Here is a 24,453-nt window from a genome sequence, read left to right on the forward strand (position 1 = left end):
TCACTGGTTTGATTCCCGGTCAGGGCACATGCCCAGGTTGTGGGCCAAATACCCAGTTGGGGGCACACAGGAGGCGGCCAATCGATGTTCTCTCTCATTGATGTTTCTATCTCTCTCTCCCTCTCCCTTCCTCTCTCTCAAATCAATAAAGAAAAAAAAAATTAAATAAAAGTAAGTCCTCATCTGAAAGTTCCAATGTGCAGGTTACCTCTGAGTCTAGTATATATCGATGGCTTTATCTCATGACAGTGGGTATATTTGGCTTGCTTTTTTGCATGTCTCTCTTTTTGTGTGTGCAAGTGTTAGACTTTGTGTATGGAAGAACAAGAGAGGATGAAGAAAATACATTTAATCCAAGAAATGGACACAGCTCTTTTTCTGTCACACTGTTAATATGGGTGTTTAAGTCAGTGGAGTTCATCTTAGGCTGGTTTGAGGTTGTGTTGTTGCTATAGCAACCTGCAGAGCACCACAGACTTCAAATTCCTCCGGTGATGGGCTGCTGCTATGCTTTGCTTAGTGTGGTGCCTGGAGCTCTAAAGCAGTTTCTCGGTGTTCTTGTTCCATTCTTGGCTTTCAGCAGATCTTGTATGGCTGCCCCTACCCCTAAGGCTGACAGACCACTGCAGGATCCTGAACCCAAAAGAGTATTCTCTCCCTCTCCCAGGAATATATATTTTTGATTCTATCATCCTCACCCCAAAAGGCAGATCTTTACCTAGAAGCAGTGATTGTAGAGTTTCCTACCTTTTGTCAGTGGCTTAAGTCTTTTGCTTCCCAGGAGACAAGGGTCTGCAAAGTGGGTTTGATTGCATACCTGTGTCTCATGGAGAGGGTGGCTTCTTCTCAGCTCCTGGCCGACCCCTAATCTTACTTGCAAGTATTTAATGCCAGTAGAGGCCTGTGAAAAGAACTCCAGAGTGCGGACTGCTTCAGTCCACATTCCCAAACATTCTCAAGTATCGTGGCAACTCATACCTGACTTTTAAGAACTCTTACACTTTTAACTATTTTCTTTTACTTGCTCTTTTTTAAAATATATTTTTCTATATTGATTTGAGAGAGAGAGGAAAACATCCATGAGAGAGAACATCACTCGGCCACCTCCCGCATGCCCCCCACTGAGTATAGAGCTCACAAGGCACGTACCTTGATTATAGTTCAATTCCCAGCCCTGGTTGGGGTTTTGTGGGAGGTAACCAATCGATGTGTCTCTTTCACATCAATGTTTTTCTCTCTCTCTCTCTCCCCTCCCTCCCACTCTATCTGAAAATCAATGGAAAAATATCCTTGAGTAAGGATTTTAAAAATCAGTAAAAACATACGTTTAAAAATAATAAATAAATATATTTTTACTGATTTTCAGAGGAAAGGAGAGGGAGAGAAAGGTACAAACATCAATGAGACATAAACATCAATTGGCTGCCTCCGAGCTTGCAACCTGGGCATGTGCTCTGACCTGGAATCAAACCTATGATCTCTTTTATTATATATTTTTTATATTTTTTTCCCTTTATTGATTTTAGAAAGAAAGGAAGAGAGAGATAGAAACACCCATGAGAGAGAACATCGATTGGCCACCTCCTGCATGCCCCCCCACTGGGGATCAGGCCTACAACCTGGGCATGTGTCCTGACCGGAAATCAAACCGGCGACCTCTCAGTGCATGGGTTGACCTTCAACCACTGAGCCACACTGGCTGGACAATAAAATTAAAATTTCATGCATATGCTTATATTTGTCATCTGGGAAAATCCATTGGACTGCTGAAATATGCTATTTAGGTAACCTTCTTATTGTATTAAAATGTAAAACCAAATGGAGGATTTGTAGTTTTTAACAATAGAAACCTTAAACAAAATAATATGATATATTGGTATTTTGAAACTTAACTGTCCTTTGGCATTTTGCATTTAAAATTTTGTTGTCTAGCAAAGTTAAAGGGAGACCTTCTTTAAATTCATGTATCTTGATAGCACCATGTTATCAGGCATGTCATTTTGTAAATTCAGTGACATTATTGATGTGTTTATTTTATTGATGATACTGAATCAAAAATGGTTTCTGCAATTAGTGGCTTCTATACAACAAGCATATTAAAAGGAAATCATACTTCCGGTGGTAGTACACCAATTTTCTTTTCTATTTTTGGAATATTTATATACATGTATTCATTTATTTCTTACTGAATTTAATATTCATTGTATTTTATTTTTACCACAGTTCCCATTATAGAGACAGTCAGTATTATTTAAATTTAAGCAAGAAACTCAACAAGGCTTACAAGTATTTCATTGCTGGTGATTTTTTTTTTCTCATTAAGGCTGGATCTAATGAAACTAAACAGAAAGTTCTGGTTGGATTCCTTGGTCACCCCTATCTGTGTTTGTAAATTCTTATAATTGGCATGAACTGCAAGTTCTTATTATTGCTGGTAGTAACTCAGAGATGATTCCAGTTTGGGTTTAAATGGCCCTATACAGACAAGGGTATCTGAAGAAACCAAAACAACTTCATGTGTTAGTGGTAGATAAATACCAGTTAAATGCTAGAAATGGCATCGGTTTTGTTTTGTTTTCCTGTGTAGTTTCAGGTTGAGTATTTTTTTCCTTTGAGTTTGCAGATAGAGCATCAGAACCTTCCAAGAGAAAGGAGATCATCTTCCCCTCTGAATGTGAGATGGAAAAATTATATGAAACAGAACTGATTTCAGCAGCAAACTCTATTTCTTGAGTGTTATATTAATTAGGACACTTGATTACAAATAACAAAGCAATTTGAACTAGCTTTATCAAGTGTGGAAGTGATTCTAAAGGATACATTTATTCGAAGGATTAAAAGGTTTCTCAAGGAAGGCAAGGAGAGCCTGCAGTGGTACCTCAAGAAAATGCTGGAAGCAGGCAATCAGAAGCTTTCAGGATTCTGTCACATCTTCTCTCCACGGCATCTCTTTTATTGTGGACTGGCTTCCCCTGTTCCTCCACGGCAGGACATGATTACCAGTATCCCTTAAACTTCTCTCTCAGCCGAAGCTTTCAGAAAGAGCCTCACTCAATTCTAAATACCAAGTGTGATCTCTGTGTGTGTATATACATATATACATATGTATACACACACATATACATACACACATATGCATATATACACATACACATATATACACATACACATATACACGCACATGTACATACACATATACACAAACACACACATATACACATACATAATACATACACACATATATACACACATACATGTATACACACATATATACACACATATACACATACACACACGCATACACACATATACACACAAATATATATACATGCACATATACACATATATATATATATACATTTATATATAAGTAGATAGAGACATAGATATATATCTGTAAATTAAATTCATTTTTAAAATATTCACCATAGACTACAGCATAGCATTGTAGACCTCGTTTACTACTGAAAGGAATGCGATTTAATACAGTATTTTTGAGAAGTAATTTAAAATATGTACCAAGAATTATAGAAATAATTATTCACCTAGATCCATTCACCTAATTCTTGCAAATCTTTCCCGAGGTAATAACCCTAAATTTGGATAAAGAATTTGTCCATAGAGATATTAATTACAGCATTATTTTAATTGCAAGATTTGAGAAACCATTTTTTGAGGTTTCAAAAAAAAAAAAAAAAGCAGAAAGATCATTTTCATCGGTCCATCTGATACATTTAGCTATTTCGATTGTGTTTTAACAACAATGGAAAACCCCAGCTATGATTCTAAATGAGAATTGCAGGGTGTCCTGTTTATGACATAGATTGTGGTGAGTTTCACGAGTATGTACTTATCTCTAATCTCATAAAGTTGTCTTCAAAGTATGTACAGCTTTTGTATGTCAGTCATACCTTCATACCTCAATAAAGTGGTTTAAAAATAAATGTAATCAGCCCTGGCCAGTTTGGCTCAGCGGTTAGAACATCAGCCTGCGGACCAAAGAGCCCTGGGTTTGGTTTCCACTAAGGTCACGTACCTCGGTTGCAGTTTGACCTGGCCCCAGTCGGGGTCGTGTTGGTGGCAGCCAGTTGATGTGTCTCTCTCACCTCGATGTTTCTCTCTCTCTTCTTCCCTCTTTCCCTCCCTCTCTATCTGAAGATAAATGCAAAAATGTCCTTGGGTGAGGATAAAAAAATAAAAATAAATAAATGTAATCATAGCTGATGAAAAGGAAAGAAGGGGAAAAGAAATAAGGTTCTGATAAACACAAAACTGGTAGAAAATGTCTCAGTTCTGTATTTAGCCACTTGTCTTCAATTAAGTTAGAATGTACTATTTATAAATGCAATACAGTGTTTAATGAAGGTTGAATGATATTTAGTTTTAATGTCCTATAATCTAGAACATTCTTCAAGCAACATAATAGTGAGTTTACCCCCGGCCAGTTTAGCTCAGGGGTTTGAGCATTGGCACGTGGACCAAAGAGTCGCAGTTTTAATTCCAGTCAGGGGCACGTACCATAGTTGCGGTTCAGTCCCCGACCCTGGTTGGGGTCATGTGGGAGGCAGCCAGTCGATGGGTCTCTCTCACATCAATGTTTCTCTCTCACATTCTCTCTGCCCCTCTCTCACCTTCCTACTCTATCTGGAGATAAATGGAAAAATATCCTTGGGTGAGGATTTTTTTTTAATAGTGAGTTTAATTGTGTTAATCTACAGTGACAATAAATTTCTCTAATGAATAAAAAGAAAAAATATAAAGCAAAATATACAATGATTTGTGCAATGGAATTACAGTTACTCAAGGAAAAATGCAAGAGAAGGATTAAAACCTCAGTCATAGAGCTTTTAATACCCTCTTATTCCTCTAGTTATTAAAGTTTGGATAATGGACATGAATTTCATTTATAAATGAATTGACCTTGGTATTGTATTAAACATCAGGCTCAATAATACCCATCCCTTCCTCTCTCCCTCTCCTGCTCCTTTCTTTTTATTAAATTTTATCTTAAAATATCATGTTAATTCAAATTTTTTTTAAACTTTGACTCCTCGGTTACCTAGGAAATGAAAAGTGCTTCATTCGGACCACTTTTCAGCTTTGAAGATATTTCTTGATCTTGAAATTTTATTTCCCAATCTCAACATTTGTCCAAAGTTCGTGTTTAAATTAACATACGCCTTTTCTCTTTTCATTATTGCTTTACCAATCAATACTGCTCTCCTTTTAGCCATTTTCAGTTTTTTCTACTGATCTCTGTTGAGGGTTTACTTTCATTTTCGTGCTGTACTTGGAAAGAACTGGTTTCTAAGCTGTGAATTCACTCTCTATCTGTGCAGCGAGGAGTGATTGTTCCTTGTGAGTCGTGTTGCCTTTTTATTTGCTGTGAGAATGATCAGTTAAATGATTCCTTCATTGACATGGGCTGTTTAAACTGAAGTACGCAATAAAGATATATGGCAAATTAAGGCATAAATGTCTGAAACAGTTAACACAAATATTGCTGTCTCAATTACTGTATATAGCATGATGTCAATACTTAGCATCATGAAATATTACAAAAGAAGCTGTGCTCTTCTCAGAAAGGACTTTGCAACAATATGACTTGTGAGAAAATTGCATCTATGTATACTTAGGCATACAAAAAAGCTAAAAAAATTAAATGCCTAAATCTATATGATAAAGATTGATTATGTAATGAAATATGATAAAGCCCATTATTTCTTAGGCTGGTTAAGGAGTATAGCAGAAACCTGTATAACTACATTTCATTTCGACCCAGTTACTATGTGCAGATCCATAAAAAGAATGATACATTAGAGAGAAGGAAAAAGAGCAGAACATTCCTTAAATAAGCATTGAGAAAGCCACAATTGAGGGAAAAATAACACAAGTTGGCCTATTGCTAGTAATGCCTATGTTCTTGAAAAAAATAAAATATGGATCGTTAGTGGGAATAAGAGCCAGAGGACTGTCTTTATGTTTCATCCAATATTTTTCAAGCCATGAACCCCCTTGGGAATCTACTAAAAACTGCAGCCTCTCATCTGTATATACTCATAACGTTTTGCTCACAATTTTAAAAATTCACCTTAGAGTCATATTCAAAGTCCTTGGATCTCAGGATAAGAATAACAGTGTTTCCTTTTTGAGGACCAGATAATTTTTTAAGTTAATGGTTCATTTAATTCTCACATCAAGGCTGTGAGATATCTGTTATTTTTATAGCTGTTTTACAGGTAAGAAAACTAAAGGGAGAAGCTATGTAAATAACTCAAGGAAACCCAGCTAGAAAGTATCAGGGCTGCATTTTCTTTTTAATTATTGTTATTATTTTTTTTATCCTCACCCAAGCACATTTTTGTATTTATCTTTAGATAGAGTGGGAGGGAGAGAGAGAGAGAAACATCGACGTGAACGAGACACATCGACCAGTTGCCACCCATATGACCCCAACTGGGGCCAGGGACAAACTACAACTGAGGTTCGTGCCCTTAGCGGGAACTGAACTCGGGACTCTCTGGTCCACGGGCCGACACCCCAACTGCTGAGTCAAACCGGCCAGGGCTCAGGGCTGCATTTTGAATCCAGGTCATATGGCCCCAGAACTATGTGCCTCCTGAGAAAAACACTGGCTTAAAGAATCAGATGATAGAATTTTAGGTCTGGAGAAACGCATAGGGATCATTCCAACCTCTTGTTTTCAAGTTGAGGACATTGAATTCCACAAAATGATTAACTTAAGTCCAGAGAGCTAGTTAGTAGTAGAGCCAGGGTCCAAGTGAGAACATTTGCTCAAGGCCTGAAACAGTGCTGCAATCGGCACTATTGTTATCATTATTTAAGGCAAGGAAACTGAGGCACACTCGTAAGTAGCAAAGCTACCATTCACACTGAGATAGTCTGGTTCACAGCTAAAATCACTAGATTACTGTAACTCAGAAAATCCAGTCCTTTATAATCTGTTTAATAGAAACAGCATAATAAAAGTAATCTTAAAATTAGAAATTATTAATGTCTTTGCCCTGGCTGGTTTGGCTCAGCGGTTAGAGCGTCGGCCTGTGGACCAGAGAGTCCCGGGTTCGGTTCCCGCTAGGGGCACATACCAAAAAAAATAAATAAATAAATAAATAAATTTAAAAAAGAAAAAAAAAAAAGAAATTATTAATGTCTTTGATTTACAAACTTTGGAAAATTTGGAGGTTCTACTTGATAATCATTTAATGTTCTGGAATCCAAATGTAATGTTTGCAGCATGCTACCATTCATGCAAATCTGAGAATAGAAAATAACACACACACAGATAAACCTGTTCAAAGTTCATACATTGGTCACAAGGACAAGCCATTTGCCAATTTCTTTCATAATGACTAGAATTTAGTATTTGTAAACATAGATGAAGAAAACCATAGTTAGGAAAAGCTCTTTTTTGACTCAGCAAATTCCTTTAGAACCTCAAAGTCATCTACTGTTTTTGAAGTGGTTTTTTTTGTATTTATTTATTTATGTTATTTTAATTTTTTGTTGTTGAGAGTATTACAGATGTCCCCCTTTTGTCCCCATTGACCCCCTCCTTGTTTTGTTGTTTGTAATAATTCAGCTTTTCACTGCCATTTCTAAATCTTTTCTCATTCTAAATTAAATTCTCCTCTACGAGTTCAACACAATTGTACTTAAGTGCAAAGACATCAATTTGGGAACATTTTACAATTACTTAATTTACATGCTAACCCATAGTCACAGCAATTTAAATAATTAGTCACAATGTAGCAGGAACGTATTCATTGCCATTGTGTACTGAGGGAAGTATTCTTAGGGTAGTCCTGTCACAGATCTCAGAAAAGAAATACATTTTTTTATCCAATGGCATAATAAACTTGAAAAAAAAATCTTTCAATAGGAATCTTGGAAGAAGCTGTCAGTCACCACTTATCATCAGTATTAGCAACCTCCAACTGAAAAAAATTGATTGTGGGACTCCCTACTCTCTGCTCTGCCACTTGGATCATCTATTAGCATTGGCACCGGCTTAGCTCTCCAAGCTGTCTCCTCCTTTGATTAGCTCCCAGGACTTCTTTGGGATTATCAGTAATAATTTTCTGAAATTCATCCTAAAAGACACATTCTAATATTCTTTTCACTGCAAAAGTTCCCCTGTTCATGCTGGAAAATGTTTGGCCTTTATTCTATTTATACTTCTTGGCATGATCTTACACAAACACTGGCTTCAGACTTCCTTTTTTGGTGAAGAGAGAATGAATGATTACTCTTAAACTTTCTTTCTGTTTTAAGTGCTTTCTGTATTTAGCACAAGGTATAAAGGAGCAGCAGTGACTGTTGCTGTTATAATAACTCACCGAATTTCCTTAGAACATATTCTCCCCTTAGAGCACGTTTCTAGATTGATATCAGTCTATGCTAATAACTTGGTCATCTATAAGAAGAACACGCTTGCTTCAATGTTTAAATTGTGAATGCCATGATAAGAAGAAATACCAATATAGAAAATATCTTCTAAATCAGGGGTAAGGAACATCTGGCCCGAGGCCTTATAAGGCCCTCGAAATGAAACCCAGCTAACATCACACACTTCACCAAAGAGAAGCAGTTCCAGCTATCACATTAGGGGGGAGTTAATTAAATGTTTGACCAAAAATAGCAGGCTAATGTTTAAGTAGATAATTTTGTATGGCCCTCAAGTGATGTTATAAATACTCAAAAGCCCTTGGCAGAAAAAGGGTTCCCCACCCCTGAAAATGGAAGACTTTCAGATAATTTTTAATACCTCATTTTAAAGCTATACATAAATTTATATTAAATTTAAATTCAAATTATTCTATATAAATCTATTTTAAATGAACATGTTATATATACTCAACTATTATTGTATATTTTTCTATAGGACACATTTACTATTTACCTGCTATATTAGCTTTATTCTAGGCTAATGCTCTATAAAATTTGAAATTGCTGTGACTTAAAAGGAAAAAACAGTTATTTCTTATTCCTGTGTCTGCTTTAATTTTTGTATTGGGTTCAGGTCAGCTCTACGTATGTATCTCTTTATTTGGGAACCTAGTCGACTTGAGATATGATCTTCCACTGGCAAAGCAAGGAAGAGCGAGGAGGAGTGAAAACATATCAGAATTATTAAGTCCCTAGTTCAGAACTGACACAGTCATGTCTGCCCGTATCTCATTGGTCAGGGCAAGTCACATGATGAAGCCTATATCAATGAAGTGGGAAGTAAAATCCACTTAGAGTGATCCAAGGCAAACAGGAAGAGAGATGAATGAATCATGAGCAAATAATGCAATTTACCAACCTGCCCAGAAATGTGAATGCAATTTAATATATAGTTAGAAATAATAATTATCTATATTGACTCTTCTTATTTTGTACTACACTTGACCAGTTTTCCCAGCACCATTTATTGAAGAGACTGTCTTTAGTCCATTAGATGCTCTTGCCACCTTTGTCAAATATTAATTGAGCATAATGGTATGGGTTGATTTCTGGGGTCTCTGTTCTGTTCTATTGATCTATATGCCTGTTCTTGTGCTAGTACCAGGCTGTTTTGATTACAGTGACTTTGTAGTATAGTTTGATATCTGGTACTGTGATCCATCCAACTTTGTTCTTCTTTCTCAAGATTACTGCAGCTCTTCTGGGTCTTTTTTTGGTTCCATATACATTTGTGGAATATTTGTTCTAGATCTATGAAATATGCTATTGGTATTTTAATAGGAATTGTATTGAATCTATAGATTGCTTTGGGTAGTATATTTTAATTGTTAATTCTTCCAATCCATGAACATGGTATAAACGTTCAAATGTTTGTATCTTCCTCTGTTTCTTTTTTCAGTGTCCTGTAGTTTTCCGAGTAGAGGTCTTTTACCTCCTTGGTTAAGTTTATTCCCAGATATTTTTTGTTGTTGTTGTTACAATGGTAAATGGTTGGGGTTTTTTTTGTTTGTTTTTTGTTTTATTAGTTTCTCTTTCTGAGAGTTAATTATTGGTGTATAAAAATGCCCTGGCCAGTTTGGTTCGGCGGTTAGAGCGTTAGCCCACGGACCAGAGAGTCCTGGGTTCGGTTCCTGCTAAGGGCACATACCTCGGTTGCAGTTTGTCCCCAGCCCTGGTTGGGGTTGTGTGAGTGGCAACCAGTCGATGTATCTCTCTCACATTGATGTTTCTCTCTCTCTCTTCCTCCTTCTCTCCCTCCCACTCTATCTGAAGATAAATGCAAAAAAAAAAAAAAATGCCATTGATTTTCAGATATTAACTTTGTATCCTGCTATCTTTTGAGTTCATTTATTAAATCTAGTAGTTTTTTGGTGGAGCCTTTAGAGTTTTCCATGTACATTATTATGTCATCTTCGAATAATGACATTTTTACTTCCTCCTTTCCAATTTAGATGCCTTTTTTTTTTTTTTTTTTTTTTTTGTGGTATGTGCCCCTGGCGGGAACTGAACCCAGGACTCTCTGGTCCACAGGCCGACGCTCAACCACTGAGCCAAACTGGCCAGGGCCAATTTGGATGCCTTTTATTTTTTCTTTTTGTCTTATTGCTATGGCTAAGACTTCCAGTACTATTTGAATAAGAGTAATAAAAGCAGACAACCCTTTGTTGCTCATGTTCTTAAGGGAAATTCTTTTAGTTTTTGCACATTGAGTATGATGTTAGCTATAGGTTTGTCATATGTGGTCTTTATTATACTGAGGTTATGTTCTCTCTATTCCCACTTTGCTGAGTGTTTTTATCAAAAATGGATGCTGGATTTTATTGAATGCTTTTGGTGTGTCTATTGATACAATGATCATGTGATTTTTATCCTTCATTTTGTTTATGTAATGTATTATATTTATTGATTTACAAATATTGTACCAGCCTTGCATCCCTGGAATAAATTCCACTTGGTCATGGTATGTGATCTTTGAAATGTATTTGCTGGATCCGGTTTACTAAAAATGAAACCAGACCACCAACTTACACCATACACAAGAATAAACTCAGGCCCTGGCCAGTTTAGCTTAGTGGTAGAGCATCAGCCTGCAGGCCAAAGGGTCTCAGGTTTGATTCCTCGTCAAGGGCACAGACCTGGGTTGCTTGATTTCTAGCCGTGGTCGGGGTTGTGCAGAAGGCAAACAATCAATGTGTTTCCCTCACATTGGTGTTTCTCTCTCTTTCTCTCTCCCTCCCTTCCACTCTATTAAAAATCAATGGAAAAATATCATCAGGCGAGGATTAACAAACAAACCCACAAAAAAAAAAAAAATGGGCAAAGGACCTGAATAGACACTTCTCTAAAGAGAATATACAGATGGCCAACAGACAAATGAAAAAATGCTCAACATCACTAATCATCAGAGATATGCAAATTAAAAGCACAATGAAGTATCACCTCATACCAGTCAGAATGGCTACCACCGACATCATCAACAAATGACAAGTGCTGGCAAGAGTGTGGAGAAAAGAGAACCCTAGTCCACTGCAGGTGGGAATGCAGACTGATGTAGCCACTATGGAAAACATTATGGAGATTCCTCAAAAAATTAAAAATGGAACTGCCATTTGATCCAGTAATCCCACTTCTAGGGATATATCCTAAGAATCCCAAAACACCAATCAGAAAGAATATATACATCCCTATGTTCATAGCAGCATTGTTTACAATAGCTAGGATCTGGAAATAGCCCACGTGCCCATCAGTGGATGAATGTATAAAAAAAGCTGTGATAAAAATATATAAATAAATAAAAGCCCTGGCCGGTTTTGCTCAGTGGTTAGAGCATCGGCCCACAAACCAGAGAGGCCCAGGTTCAGTTCCTGCTAAGGGCATGTACCTAAGTTGCGGTTTGTCCCGGGCCCGGTTGGGGTTGTGTGGGTGGCGGCCACTCAATGTGTCTCTCTTGCATCGATGTTTCTTTCTCTCTCTTCCTCCCTCTCTCCTTCCCACTCTATCTGAAGATAAATGCAAAAAAAAAAGTTGTGATACATTTACACAATGGAACACTATGCAGCTGTAAAAAGAAGGATCTCTTACCCTTTGAGATAGCATGGATGGACCTGTATATTATTATGCTAAGTGAAATAAGCCAGTCAGAGAAAAAAAAAAAAATGATGTGATGTAACTATTCTCTTGCTGTTTGGCCATTTATGTAATTTCTGAACTTTTTTTATATAATAAATAATGTGATGCAAAAAAAAAAAAAAAAGACTACACCTGATACTTTACAGGATATCTCACCCAAACAAAACTAGGAGTTTGTTGCTATGATTATTTCCATTTTACAGACTAGAAAACTTCAGCTTGGTGTTACTTAAGAGATGCCTAAGGCTAGCTAACACAAGATCAAGTCAAGTAACTTGGGCCCAGTACCTACATGAGTTAGTGTGAATTACTCAAAAAGCTGACTCAAACAAGTACTGGTACAGGTAGTTCATTTGGGAAGTGATCCCCGGTGGCATAAGGGAGGGATCAGGGAAATGAGTAGGGAAGGGAGAACAAACAATAGAGGTGTCTCTGTGGGCCATTTCTGAGATCAGTATCTGCTGGAGCCTTAGAAAACATGCCCAACAATTGTTCCACTGGGCTTTTTCTGTCTCTCATTTACTGAGTATTGCACCTTGGGGGAATTAAATCTGTGGCTTCTGGGATGCCCCTGCAGATGAGTTTACCAAATTCTCCTAGAACTGGAAAAAGCCCTAATATAAAGAAGCAGTGAGATGTGGGTGCCTGAGGTGGGAAATCAGCAACCACAGAATCTGTTCACAGTTAGTAGGTAAAGTCAGGATGGGCCAGTGAAATAAAACATGAGGCATTAGCTGTATCTACCGCACCACTGTTTTCAATCTTTACTCCATAGTGCAAATTTAGCAAATATGTCTCATGATTATATCCCTTTATTTTGTATTAATTAATTTATCTTTATTACAGATATTTCTCCTTTTCCCCCCTAGACACCCTCCTCCCGATCCCTGCCCCCACCCCAGCACTGTTGTCTATGTCCATTGGTTATGCATATAAGTTCTGTGGTTTATCTCCTCCCTCCCCCACTTTAGAATTCACCTCTAAAAAGGACTCTGTGTTTCAGCTGTCCTCTGTTTATAAAGAAGCTAATTGACACAAACATTTGGAAATGGCTGTTGTGTACTTTGGCTGATTTCTTTTTTTTTTTATTTGAAAAGAACTATTTTATAATCTATTAAAATAGATAAGTATATACCACAGAATAATGCATGTTTTATTTTTTAGTAGAGGAACTAACTGTTTCAAAAATAAAACTGATTAGACCGAGGTATGGAAACAGGTATCTAGTTAGCGGTTCTGCCACAGTATCCAAGTATTTAATTTCACCTCCAAATTACATCAGAGGCCTTGATCTTATTTTGATTTATTCTGCCATAATTAGTTCAGGACTATTATTTTTAACTAAAATAAGTGTTCTCCATGACACACTACTAAAGTATATTTCAGGTGTGCATGCTAATTAATAGTAACTTATTTTTACCCATAACAAGGCTACATCAACATATTCATGTTTAAACAAGATGATATATTTGAAATCACGTTGTAAATTATAATACACCACAGAAATATGCATTCTTCCCATGCTTACTAACCAAAGATTTCACTCTTCTTGGCATTAGGAGGTTTAATATACTCTATTACAATTTCATATTTTCCCTTTATCTTTCAAATCCAGAAAAGTCTAATTGCGTATATATGAATACTAAAAAAAATCTTACTAATTCTTAATATGACTACCACCTAGAAATTGTGTCTATTTTATAAGATATTTCCATTGATACAGATAGCTCAGAGGAAGTAGTGGTATAGCCAGGAATAAGTGTTTATAGGTTTTCTCTATTTTTTCCTGAATGTTTTCAGTATCAATATGTATCATAAGTCTGTCACTTATAGTATTCACAATTCTTTAGCACTCTTTTTAGTCCCATGATACAGATGGACACAATGAATCACAGAGAGGTTGAGCAACTAGTATAAAGTCATAGAGCTAGTGAGAAGTGGAACTGGGATTTGACACCAAGCTGTTTGGTGGGGGAGTGAATGTGTTAAACCACTGATCCCTACTGTATCTGATACATATTCTTAGTGTATGAATGGAATTTGAAGAGAACAAGAACAAATAATTTGTACTATCTACCACATAGCACTCTGTTTTCCAACTCACCACTCAGTACCTTTTCACATACTCTTAGAGTTCTGATTTCTCTTCTATATTAATAAGGTACTTCTACCCAGCCGGTGTGGCTTAGTGGCTGAGTGTTGATCCATGCAGCAAGAGGTCGCCGGTTCGATTCCTGGTCAGGACACATGCCCAGGTTGTGGGCCTGATCCCCAGTGGGGGGGCATGCAGGAGGCAGCCAATTGTTTCTATCTCTCTCTCTCCTTCTCCCTTCCTCTCTCTCTAAAATCAATTTTAAAAAATTAAATTTAAAAAAAATGATACTTCTATCTCACTGTTATTATGTTCTATTTCATGGTAACTTCTATAACCGTACATAAAAATATTTTTACAACTCTTGCATTGTATTTTCAATATATGTGCTTTTATTTTTATGAATGTACAGTTTTGTGATTATGTAAGGTTCTGCCCATGACTCTAATTAGCTAATATAACATATTCTCTGATTAAGTGGCAGAAGATGAGAGAGAACTTTTATCTGATATGAGCTGACACAGCTGGTCAAATTATTTTTGGGGTCCATCAACTCCCTACAATAAAAAGCAATTGACCTACATGAGAAAGAAACAACATTTACAGGGGAGGTTAAGAGTCAGACAGGTCATTGTAGCATTTTACATTGTGTTAGGAGCCGTGATAGTCATGAAAGATGAAGTAAAGGGCAATTTCATCATATTACAAAATTTAATTTACCCAGAAAAATCAAGGCAGATTTTTTTGCAAGAAATATTCTCTTTTTCATTTCATATTGTGATGAAAATAAATACTTCAGTCCCAGGGCCAAATTATGGGAGAAAATATTGAAAAGTGTTTTAATATCTGGTAGGTACTCAATGGATTTTCTTAGAAATTAATTGATGATGAAGACAGAAGGCTTATAATTAACAGAGCAGTTTGAACATTATGGTGAAGTAGAGGGAAAAAACATTGGCCTGGGACTCATTCGGTCTCAGATTTAATCGTGGTATTGATTAATCATTTGATTTACTCAACCAACTCTTATTAGGACCTCTTTCTGCTTGAATACACCATGTTGCATGCCAGACATTACAAAGACATGGTCTACCCATCTCAGTGTGGTCACATATGGGGGTGATGGGTGGTATGTGGACTACATTATAAAAGAGAGTAATGTATTTCTGTGTGTGTGTGTGTGTGTGTGTGTGTGTGTGTGTACACCCCCCCATAAATAATGATACAGTTTGAAAAATGCTCAAGTGTATGTATATATCAGAATAATTAATTGCTGAGTTCTAGCAGGAACAGAAGGGTGATTGCTCAAATTCAACATCTTAACCCGATCTTGAAAGTGAAAGTTAAGTCACATCTCAGGGACTGCATGAACAAAGGACCAAAGCAAGTGTGTAGCTTATTTATGAAGACATCTGGCTTGTGTGTCTAGGGTAGACCTGGTAGGTATATGTGTAGAGGGGTCAGGAGTCTGTGTGAGTGCCAACAGTTATGATGGATATTCTGTTTACAAAAGTATTTGGAGTAAAATTGCAAAGGCCCTTATATCCATTCTAAATAATCTGGCTTTAACTTCAGGACAAGCATTTCTCAAACTTGAATAATGACTCCAGAGTTGCTTACTTAGTTACCAGATGAATGATGATGCCATTAATTGACAGGAGTAGTAGAATATGTGAATTTATTTGGGAAGATGAATGATATTGTTAAGGTACTCACAGGACATCTAGGTGGAGGTATTAACTCGAGTCAGCTATGACACTGTGAAACTCAAGACATTGATCAAGATGAAAAATATAGATTCATGTATCATCAGTATCAATATGTAGTGGTGATTAGAGTGGAGGAGGGAGTCACTTTGCTTAGGAAGAATAAACATTGTAGATCAAGACAAGAAGAGATAAAGAATAGATAGAACCCTGGGAGAATGCCAATATTTCCAGGGTGAATGGCAAATAAGTCAGTGAAACAGATTAGGAACAGCCTTTGTGTCTGAAGGATAAGCAGGAGGCAGTAATATTTCAGATCAAAAAGCTTGTGTAAGCTTTCTAGTAATATCGTTCACTATGGGCAGCAGGGGGGTGCTTCAGTTACTACATGCCAGTTGGCTTGTATCTCTAAAATCTTTATTTTCAACTCAGATTTATCTCTTGTGTTTCCAGTTCTTATAACCTACTACCTACTACATATATCCTTTTTCTTGTCTCAAAACACCCCAAGTGAAATATTTCCCAATTCTTCCCATACCATCATTACTTATACAGACCAAGGCATTCTTCTTTCTGGGATCTCTAGACTCCAATTTGAATAGTATCATTGGCTGTACCTCTCCCAAATCCCCTACCTCCACATCTAATTAATAACTAGTTCTTATCAGTGATAACTATTGAATATATCTTGCCTGTATGTATCTCTTTTCAGTCCCACACAATTCAACAGTACAAGCCATCATCATGTCTCACATGGATTAGAGTTATGACCAGCTAATTGGTCTTCTTGTTTCCAGTCTTACCTCTTTAAATATGTTATCCATATTGTGAAATTCATTTCTAAAAGAAAAAAACTATATTGCCATTCCCCTACTTAAAATTCTGCTTTGGTTTCTAACTACCTTCTGGCTAAAGTTTAAGGCTGTTTATAACTTGGCTAATGATTATTTCTCTTTTTTCTAGAGTCATCTCTGTCACTTTTGTCTTCCTCCTCCTACTCTAGTACCTTCAAAGGACCATATGCTTTCTCTCTCATCCTGTCAATTGTACCTGCTCTTTTTATTGTCTGGAGTTCTTTTCCACCTTGTCTGCCTCTATACTCTTTTTAAAAAATATGTTTATATTGATATTTTAGAGAGAAGGGAAGGGAGAGAGATATAGAAACATTAATGTGATAAAGAAACATCAGCAGGTTGTGTCCTGTGAGTCCACAACCCAGGATTGTGCCCTGACAGGTAATCAAACCAGGACCTCTCAGTCCATGGGACAATGCTCAGTCCACTGAGCCACACCGGCTGGGCTTCCTCTGTATTCTTTTTTTTTTTTTCTTTATTGATTTTAAAGAGAGAGGAAGGGAGAGGGAGAGAGATAGAAACACTGATGAGAGAGAACATTGATTGGTTGCCTCCTGCATGCCCTCCACTGGGGATTTGGCCCACAACCTGGGCATGTGTCCTGACCGGGAATCAAACCAGCAACCTCTTGGTGCATGGGTTGACCCTCAACCACTGAGCCATACCTGCCGGGCTACCTCTGTATTCTTAATTAAGTTTTAGAACTCTGTTGAGATGTCACTTCATCAGGAGAAGCTCTAGGGTTTTCCAGTTAGTTTCTTTCCTTTGTGCTAATGACAAAACCCTGTGATTTCTTTATCAGGAAACTTATCTGTTATCTACTATCTATTCTTTGTGTGTATGTATAAGTTTCTCTTACTATGCTACAAAGACAAAAGGGTAGGAACTTTATCTTTTACATAGTTGTATTTCTACCATCTAGTAAGTATCCATATGTATTTGTCTCCTGACTTAATAGTCTTTTTTCCTTGCTTTCTTAATTTTATTGTATTTTATTTTTTCCATCACCATTTATCCCATCTATGTCCTCTTCCACCTCCACCCATCCCCCTCCACCCACGCAATGACCACACTGTTCATATCCATGAATTCTCTCTTTTTTTCTTTTTTTGCTTAACCCTCAATCTTCAGCCCCACCCCGAGCAATCAGCCTGCGCTCTAAGGATCTGTCTCTATTTTGCTTGGTAGTTCCGTTTGTTCATTGAATTTCATATATGAGTGGAATCATATGATATTTAGTTTCTTATTGATGCTATAAAAATTACCACAAATTTAGCACTTTAAAATGACACAAATTTATCATCCAATAGTTCTTTAGGTCAGAAGTCCAAAATTGGCCCCAGTGGGCTAAAATTAAAGAGAAAACAGAGCGATATGCCTTCTGGAGGCTTCAAGGGCGAATCCATTTCTTTGTTTTTTTCCATTTTGTAGAGGCTGTCCACATTCTTTGGCTCACGGCCTTCTTCCTTCATCTTCAAAACCAGCAGCATTGAGCCAAGTCCTTCTTCTGCTGCAATCTCTCTGGTTCTCCCTCTTTTGCTGCCCTCTTCCCCTTTTAAGAACCCTTTTGATTACACTGGGCCACCTGGAATAACTCAGGATAATCTCCCTATCAAAAATTAACTGATTAGCAAATCTAATTCTATCTGCAAACTTAATTCTCTTTGCCATAACAAAGAGTTGTAAAACAATTTAAATGTAACTATTTTAGAACAAATAAGGTTTTTAAAAATATGATTTCATAGATTTTTAGAGAGAGCAGAAGGGAGAGGAAGAGAGAGAGAGAAACATCCATGAGAAAGAAACATGGATTGGCTGCCTCCTGCACACTTCCACAAGGGGTCAAGCCCAAATCCTGGGCATGTGCCCTGACTGGGAATCGAGCCAGTGACTTCTTGGTACATGGGTCGACGGTCAACCACTGAGACACACGAGCCGGGCAGAATGAATAAGTTTTAACAAAATATATTCACAGATTCAGGGGATTAGGACATGAACATCTTTGGAGAACCATTATTCTGTCTACCACCGGTTAATAGAATTCATGTCTGCAGAGAAGAAAAATGAGAAGAGATCTGAAATGGAAATTTGGTCTTCATTAACTTAAAACACCTGAATTGAACACTGCTCTGTAACACATTCTATGCTAAGGGCTGGGCATGTAGTTATAATCCAGACACTTTCTTGGAAATGAGAAAGGATCCAGGTGATGCTATTAAGAAAAAGTTTTGTAGGATGATGAGCAGTGAAAACTGCATTACATTGATTGCAGAGTGAGTGGGAAATAAGGAAACCTCTTTGCCACCACTGTTTCTCTCTTCTTTGTCTAGTAATTTAATTATATTAGACCTCCTTATTGTAAAATGACCACAAATGTCACCTTCGGCCCTAGCATTCTATAATCCTGTGATCAAAAGCTATTACTCAGATTTAATGGAAGGCATTTTTCATGTCATTTTCCTTTCTCCTCTCGTCTACTTTGCATTGCCATTTAGGAGTATTAATAACATGGTAAATCCATTTTTTAAATAAGTCCCGAGTTTGGGGCCTTTCTTTGAATGTTTCGGAGTCTCGCATCACCTTACCTAATGTTTACCATTAATCTTCCATATTGCTCATTTCCTTTCTTCTCATTTTTGGTGGAAACTGAAAATAAACTGCCTCTAATAGCTCTTCCATATTAATAGTCTTCTCTTTATGGGAAATAAACTCATATCCTTTTATGTTTCTTTACTATGTGTATTTCTAAACTGTTATCAACTTTAATATTTATGTTTATTTCTGCCTGGTTGGTGTCGCTCCATGGTTGAGCGTCCACCCATGCACCAAGAGATTGCTGGATTGATTCTCTGTCAGGGCACATGCCCAGGTTGTGGGCCAAATCCCCAGTGGGGGGCACGCAGGAGGCGGCCCATCAATGTTCTCTCTCATCAATGTTTCTATCTCTCTCTCTGTCTTCCTTCCTCACTCCTTCTGACATCAATAAAGAAAAAAAAAATTTTTAAGTTATTTACATCTATTCCTAAATTTATATTTTCTGGATCACTTAAGTGATGAGGATCTTCAATTAACATATTAACCAGGACTCAAGGAAATAGTATTTAAATTTTTTTTTCTTTATTGATTTTATAGAGAGAGGAAGGAAGAGGGAGAAAGAGATAGAAACACTGATGAGAGAGAACATTGACTGGCCGCCTCCTGCATGCTCCCCATTGGGGATCGGGCCCACAACCTGGGCATGTGCCCTGACCGGGAATCAAACCAGCAACCTCTTGGTGCATGGGTCGATGCTCAACCACTGAGCCAAACCAACTGGACGATTTCACTATATCTTAATAACAGCTTCATGAGTTAAAACGTAGTTAATACCCTCATTTCACAGGTAAAGGTGATTTCACAGGTGAGGCCTGGTGATTTTAAGGCCGCAATTCTAATAAGTTCTGCACTAAAACTGGAAGCCAATTCCCCTCATTTAATGTTCTCTGTTTGCCCAATGTCAATTTTGTGTAGCAATTCACTGTGGTGAATCAAAAATGTCACAATTTTCCCACATTTATTGGGATCTGAGAGTCTCAGAAACATAAAAGTCAACAACAGGGCCAAAGGTCTTTACACTAATCTTAGTAAATATGAAGGACCAGATTTATTGAATAAAAAGGCTTTATTAGGAAAGGTTAATTAATTCTGAGATAAGATACAATTTTTATGTCATTGTAGAAAACTAATTTTATATGGGTTTTTCCCGTAGAGAGAATAAAATAAAATATTGGTCACTTTTTGCAGTTTATGAAATAGTAGTTCTTTAATCCTTGGTATCTCCAAGGCACAGTTTTCAAGTAAATTTTTCTAAAAGAGACTTTCTTCCTTGCCTCTCACATTAATATACCCAGGCATATTTTTATTAGTAAAAGAGATCAGTTATAAACTGATTATAAACAAGAAAATCAGTTATAAACAAGCCCTAGAGAAAATGAAATAGAACATGTGCTACTTGAAATGACTAAACAGGAGTATATAGATAATCACTTCCTAGTAAAACCGATTTTAGTTTATTCTTTTCTCATTCTCTTTGTTGTTGATTTCACATTAATGTCTCTTACTATAGACTTTGTGTCTATAATAACATATTTTAAACAGATTGAAATAGTTTATAAACTCTATAACAATTTGTATATGTATGTTTATATATCAAGTTTAGATTAACTATGGATATATAACTGATCATGCTTAAAATAATCACTTTTAAGTAGTATGAAAAATAACAATGGAAATCAATAGATTCAAACATATAAAAGTATAAACATTTTAGAACAAAAATAAAGTGAAAATTAAAAAGAATATGACCACTCGGGAACATATAATTGTTCATTGACCAAGGATAATAACTTAATTTACATTAGTGATTCTTACATTAGATTTTATGGTAATAGGAATCTTCTGTAGGAAGGTCAGTGAACCCCATGAAACTGTATGTAAATATGTCTGTATAGGCATTTTTTTTTCTATAAAGAAGGATCACTATTTTATCAGATAATCAAATGGACTCCACAGCTTGAAATTCTTAAAAACTACTAATTTATTATCTCATCTTAATTAATTTTAAAATATGAAGTACTTAATAGATACATGAGAAGAGGCTACAATAAGTATTTTGGTAAAAGTAGAAACATGAAAAATAAATGATCAAGTATGGTCTACTTCATTAGTAATTGGATTCAAATTTAAATAGCGTCAACTATTTTCTTATATCTAATAAAGCAACAACCACTTTAAAAACAAAAGCAACAAACGCCATCAGCGGCATAACCTCATTCTTTCTGGTACCACTAAAAATTGGTATTACCATTGGAAAAGCAATATGACCATATTTAGTAAAAGCCATAAAAGTTCCAATAGCATTCACCCAATAATTTATCCTAAAGCAATTATGTACCAGAAGCTGAAAGAGAATGCATGAAGATGTTCATTATGGTGGAATCTCTAGTAGGAAACAAAAACAAAATGGTATCATATTTATGATAAAATAAATGGAAAAGGGCAGAATATTACTGTGACTATGTAAAGTACATGTTTATGGGGATTGTAATATGTAAACAAAACTTGGGTGATTGTTGAATGTTACATATTTCCATAATGTTAATATATGACAAAAATTGAATACTAAATATTAATTAGTAAATATATAAGCATTATTGTTGAACATATTAACAAACGAACCATCCAGCATCATAAGGAAGGACAATTTTTAATTCTGGATAAATCCATGCAGGTTGTGCCTTGTACAACATACATGGAACCCCCTGGGTTGTTCAAAATAAAGATTCTAAATTTGTGTTTGTTTTTTTGTGTATGTGTTAATCTGTTCAGTTTTTGTGACTCTGATTATCTTGTAGCACTCCATGTTATCTATGCAATTACAATATAAACTGGTCAATGTGAAATGCCATGGGATTTTCAAATAATCTATTATCAGGTCATCTCTGTCACTTTATAGCTTTATTCCTCTGAGCTTGTATTCTTTTCATCTATAAAATGGTAAATTACATATGGATTGAGATTACATATGTCAAACAGCTTTGTGAACAATAAGGCACTATTAAATTTTACAATAATAAAATTACAGTTACATAAATATTTATCATGTTAAAGAGAATAAATGTTTCTATACCAAAATAAAACATTAGCAAGTAATTTATTTTTTTCAAAGTGTACTTTTCTTGTATTAAAAGCAGAAGAGGTAAGAGAGGACATCTAGTGAAGATGTTTATATGATAAAGTTCTAATTTAGTGCTATTTACACATAGATACAGAATATTTTGCACATAATGTCAAGGTTCTTCTGCCTTCAAGGCCTATCTAACATTGCTTTTTGTACATATAATTGAAAACAATAAAAATATTGCTTTACTATCCACTTTTCACTTAAAAGCATCTGGAACAAATCTCTTCAAATGTCCTCCTACTCAGTTTTTGGTGAAGATGGTTAGATATGTTTTAAAAACCTCTAAATGAATGCTTTTAAATGACTCATTTACTCTCCCTCTCCCATGTCTGACAGATAGGATATGCATATACATGTAGGAAAAAATAAGTGGAATTGCAAAGAAGGTCATTAGCATTCATTTATTTTGCAAATGAAACCCAACTCATAATCAGTAGCACAATTCTATATAATTACATATATGTGTACACACCACACACACACACACACTATTGAGAAATAGATGTACAGACCAGTCTTTCTACAGCAAGTCAGTGGAAATGGGTACATTTGACCATCTGAAATGTTCTGTTCATTTTTCTTAGGCTTGATAACAGTTATTATCCATTTTTATGTATTCACACTTGTCAACAAAGGAAAGACTTCTATATTGTAGCTATGATTTATTCTATATTGTATGGATAATACTGATATTTTACCACATGCATAGCAGCTTGTGGGAGTAACACTATTAAATCAGAAGAAAATATTTTGTGATGCTAAATAAAATTTTCTCATCTATGAAAACAGTTTTAGGTTCATTTATCCACTGTTATCTCATATTGCTTAAGCGTAACTACTTATGGGTTAATAATGTGCTTTAAAGATAAACAGATAGTCTTAGTGCATGAATGCATTTGTCATGGAAAAGTGATTCTTTATGTAATCTGTTTTTAGAAGAAGTAATGGAGATTTACTACTGAAAAATAATGAGAGTAAATAAGGTTATTTTGTCAGGGCATTTCAATAAGGTTTCTTTTGACCCAAGTAAATAAAATGTGAAATCTCTCCATTTTAAATCTTTCTCAGATGCCCTCATTTATTGAACACTGACTAATATGATTACATTTACAGTAATTCATAGATAAGCTTTGGCTTCAAAAAAGCATTTTAATAAATCAAGATTAATGATTTTTCTGTCCATTTGACTCAATACTAATTTCCAGCTTAGGAAAAAAGAAGATCATTTTTAGAAGTATGGATTCTGTAAAGTTGTTTCTTAATAATTTTCTCCTCTAATCTCTTAGTATAAGAAGTCCTTGGGGATTTTTCCCTTGAGTATGTATAACTAATCCATGTTGAGTATCATTTGCATTTTAATCTGAAATTTTCTGACTTTTAGATGAATAAAGGTACTACATTTCTTGGAGTTGTAAGGTTCCCCTTCTTTCAAGAATTCACAAAATGTTTGATCAAATATTTGCTGAGCTGTTCATTTGTCCAGATGATGTGTTAAGTTCAAGGATGCAAAGATAACTAAGCCATGCTGCTGATGGTCAGGAAACTTCTCCTATAATGGGAGGGAGGCTATGCTAGGGTCCATGTTAGAGTATGCAGGTGGGAAAGGAGGGAAAAATCATCTCTCCATGAATTGGGGGTGAGGATTAAGAGGAAAGTCTCAGGAATAGTTTTGCAGAAGAAATGACAGATAACAGGTTTTTATTATTATTATTATTATACCAGAATACCTACTCATCATAGGGAAATAAATAATATTTTGTTGATTTAGATTGAGACTATTTTTCTGTAATGCCTTTATATAATCTTTGAATGAGTATGGACTTGATCATATGAGTTATTTTTCAGATTTCATGTTAGTTTTGATATCCAATACCAACATAGCTCATGTTTAGTTTTATTTATCAGTGAATTTAATAATATATATAAAATAACACTAATGTGAAATAATTTTTATTATAAAACATGAATGATATTCCAAATTGC

At 35.8% G+C, this 24,453-nt stretch overlaps 1 protein-coding gene across 1 annotated transcript in view; it reads left to right on the forward strand.

The window, feature by feature from the left end:
• The window catches only part of DMD (dystrophin), a 2,326,146-nt gene that overhangs the window by 307,487 nt on the left and 1,994,206 nt on the right, over nucleotides 1–24,453 (forward strand). The window lies entirely within an intron of this gene.

This window comes from Molossus molossus, unplaced genomic scaffold (genome assembly GCF_014108415.1).
Source record: "Molossus molossus isolate mMolMol1 unplaced genomic scaffold, mMolMol1.p scaffold_m16_p_2, whole genome shotgun sequence".
NCBI lineage: Eukaryota > Metazoa > Chordata > Mammalia > Chiroptera > Molossidae > Molossus > Molossus molossus.